Below are 3,742 nucleotides of genomic sequence, written 5' to 3' on the forward strand. Positions count from 1 at the left end.
GTGGGCAAGAAGGCGCCCGAGGTCGCAGGCAAGGCCCTGGGCAAGGCAGGCGACTTTGCCAAGGCGCACCCCGAGGAGGTGTACCAGGCCGCGAAGAAGGCCAAAGAGGTGGTGATGGGCAGCAGCCATGGTGGTGGTGGTGAGTCGGCTGTCAGCGCCAGGTTGTCAATCACGCGCTGGCCCGCGGCCGAGCCGGCGGCGGCGCCTGGCGGCTGGGGGCTGCTGGAGTGGGCTCTGGTGGGCGTGGGACTCGCCGCCGCCGCCACTGCCGGGGTGGTGGCGTACCGCCGCTGGAAGGGCCTCTGACTCTGAGCGGCAGTAGCCATTCTGCTCCGAGGGCAATGATGGAACCAAGGACTATACCGTCAGTAGCACTAGTATTATCGTATCTTAGTAGTATCATCATCCGTCTCAAGTATCGAGGCCGAACTTGTCTTTATATGAGTCTTTGATTTACCAATTTGTCGCTCTTGTATCGAGAAACTCATTACTATCTATGGTCCGCTGAAATGGAATGAGACGATCTTTTGTTTGGTTGCAACAAATTCTGTCGCTTCTATTTGTCTCAGAAACCCCCTGCCTCTCTGCTCATGTTTCTCTCTCTGCCCCCGCCGCCCCAAGAAAAGCATCTCGGGTGAGGAGGCGGCGAGGGTTTGGGCCTCCTGCTCCGACCTCGGCGGCGCCGACGAGCTCGCGCCCAAGATTCCTCATCGGCGCAGGTGAGCTTCTTCCTGCCGACTCCCTCTCCTTCTCTCTGTTCTTATTTTCTAGTGGATCTGCTTTGGGAGGGAGAGAGAGAGAGAGAGAGGACTGTGTTTCGTTGATTCTTTTGATGAATTCGAAGGGAGAGAGAGATGCACTGGTGCTTGGTCTGCATGCTATTTCTTGTTTAGCCGATGAATTCGCCCACTTCCTCCAAGTTTTTTCATTTATTAAGCGCAAATCAGCTGTACTATTGTCAGTGGTATCTTAGTTTCTTGGGATCTTACCATTTTGTCAACAAGTGTTTCTCTGCACAAGAAAATATTAGCTTTTGGCTTTTGGTAGTAACTGATTCTGCTACTTTGTTGTGTCAGGTGGTAAATTTTGTGCTCAGCCAAGCAAGAAGGCACAAGGTTATACCAATACAGTCATTGTGCAGAAAAAAGGAAGACCATGTAGTGTGGGGAATCATTCATATGTAAGGTTTTCTAAACTTATCTGCTCTATGTTTGCTCAGTACACATTTTGAAGAACGTGGATAGAAGAGACTGTAGCTGATTTTTGTTTGGGTGAGACTAAATGAGATGCATTCTGAATGTGTGTGAACTGCAGTCAGATTTTTGGAGTGTGCATAATAAGCTCGTGCTCCATAGAGCACTTGCTTACCAGCCTAAACTTCTCTATTCAGCATCGCGCAATAGTCATTTGGAGCGTGATAAATTCTTCCATTATCTTCGAGTTCTTTGTACTGATTACTTATCGAATGTGTCTTCACTAACTATTCTTCGATGTACATGCGTTCCAGCTGCAATGGGTACAAAAAGGGTCATGCATGGGTGAGCTAGACAAACAACGTGGATCCCTATTTCCGTTGAGGTACTAAATTCCTGAATCAGGAAAACTCGGTTACCTAAAGAGTTGGTTCATGTGTTCTGTTCGTGTGCGCGTGATAACACACTACAATGTTACAGTATGTGCTATATTTTAAAAGTAAAATTTTGAACTGTATGTTCTGTGACAATGATGTGATGCTTCCAAGCAAAGTGGCCAGTTAATTAGAATGTAGTGCCCTGTTGTTCCTTACCCTGTTTTGGAGGTGTTTGGATGGTTTTTTCGTTCTTAATTAGTTGCTGGAAAGTACGTAAGTAACATGTTTGCTAGGTTGTTCCTTTCCACTGTTTTGGAGATGTTTGGATGCTTGTGGTCTTTTTTGATAGATTTGGGACTAGCTAAGCTAGAAACCAAGAAAAGTACAGTATTGCTGTTGTTACAGGCTGAGAGGCTATAACTTTTTTGTCCTTTAAATTACATTTTGTACCGTCATAGTTAATTGTAGGAACATGTTTTTATTTTTTTAGGGCTTGAATATCAGTTAGAGGCAAATGTGTTTAGGACTTGCATTTCTGCTAGAGTCCAATCCTAGAAAAAAAAAACCTATCATGGAGTATTATTTTCTTATACATCCTTTATTTTTTTGTTATGCATATTTTGCCTTTATTAAGTCATTAAAAGGCATTCTTGATAAGCCTAAGGGCATTGTGTAGGATATAACATACCATCCCTGTGAGTGACTACTAATAATGCGAAATGCTTATTACTGTTGGTATGATGCTATTTATTTGTCTGTGCTATTCTTTATTTCCTTTTTGTCTTTATTTAACAAGTTCCTTTCCCACTTCCTATCGTGTCGGTCTACATTAGGCATACATGCCACACAGCCTACCGATGTTTTCTTGCTGTTTCAATTCCAGAATGTGTGGTGCGGCTCATGCAGTCATGCTGCTAGGTGTTCTTTATTTGCTATCGGACTAAGGATAATAGGGGCTCTACCTCACATATAACACACCATCTCAGGTGATAACACCTCTAAAGAGGAAGGGGATCATGTGTGCCAAAATTATTCAATTGTAATGCAGTTGAGGAAGGCACATCATACTAATTTGCCAATGATGGTCAGCATTTCTCTGGATTTCTAAGGTCCCTACTACACTATGTCCTGCTTTTTCATTCAATATGCAAACGCCAGTAGGTCAAGACTGTTAAAATATCCTTAAAAGAATTAGACCACTCTTCTAGGGAAAAGTGTCCTGTATAAGAAATGCATGTAATGCAGCAGTGGCTAAAATGCTCTGGTTAGTTTTGACTTATATGTGCTGAATTTTTCTCGTCATGTTTCAAGAAAACAAATTCCTGCCAGATTTTGCAATTCATCCTATGTTCATCTGATTTAGCTTGGACCCCAGAGCTGTATTGTTTGGGGGTAGTTTGTGCACAGAACAATGCAGCAAGCCGAACTGTCAGCACAGCTAGCCAGAAACAAAAAAAAACTTTTTGATCAGTAACCATGTGATACATAGATAAAGAAACAGTACAAACACCAGGAAGGACCGAACCCTGGTTGTGCTTGCATTTGTCCAGACAGGTAGATTGTTTGGTGGCTGTGTGGTGGCCTGTTGTGCTTCGGTCACTGTCGACTCCTTTGGGGTTTTTTCGTGCGTTGCTGTTCTATGTGTTCATAGGCTGGGGTTTGCTACTGCCGTTGTCCTCCCGGCTGCTGCTCTTTCACGGTCGTTCCTTGCGCCTTGGCAACATTCTGGGCTTTCGTGTGTTGCCTGGTGAGCGGTTTGCAACCGTGTGCAGTTTTGCGTGTGGGTTTGGCCACCGGTAGTAGTAGTGGATGGTGGGTTGCAATTTCCTCGCCTTCTATTCTTCGGTCCATGCTGCCCACGCGTGTGTGAAACATTCTTGGTGAGTGGTTTTCGGTTTGCTGTTCTTTGTTTTAAGTGTATTTCTCTCCTGATTTCAGACCGGTACGATATTTGTGCATTTGGGTGGCCAGATTAGGGTTTGTGTAACTGATTTTGTGGTGCTCTGGTCCTTGGCTGGTGATGGTTTGTGTTGGCTGTGAGAGTCCCTGGTTTGTTTGGGTGAGGTGTGGGGAGACATGAAGCATCCTGAATTTCCTCGTCCACTCATTATGGTCATTAAGTATAGTAACCAGAGCAGCCACAATGCTTCAATCAGGCACAGCACCCCGTTG

At 44.9% G+C, this 3,742-nt stretch overlaps 1 long non-coding RNA gene across 1 annotated transcript; it reads left to right on the forward strand.

The window, feature by feature from the left end:
• The first annotated feature begins 233 nt into the window (after positions 1-233).
• LOC120964114 (uncharacterized) lies at positions 234-1,766 on the forward strand. Its single transcript, XR_006664614.2, has 3 exons — positions 234-719; positions 1,077-1,180; positions 1,508-1,766. It is a non-coding gene; the product is annotated as an uncharacterized lncRNA (long non-coding RNA).
• Positions 1,767-3,742: the final 1,976 nt, after the last annotated feature.

This window comes from Aegilops tauschii, chromosome 5 (genome assembly GCF_002575655.3).
Source record: "Aegilops tauschii subsp. strangulata cultivar AL8/78 chromosome 5, Aet v6.0, whole genome shotgun sequence".
Classification (NCBI taxonomy): Eukaryota; Viridiplantae; Streptophyta; class Magnoliopsida; order Poales; family Poaceae; genus Aegilops; species Aegilops tauschii.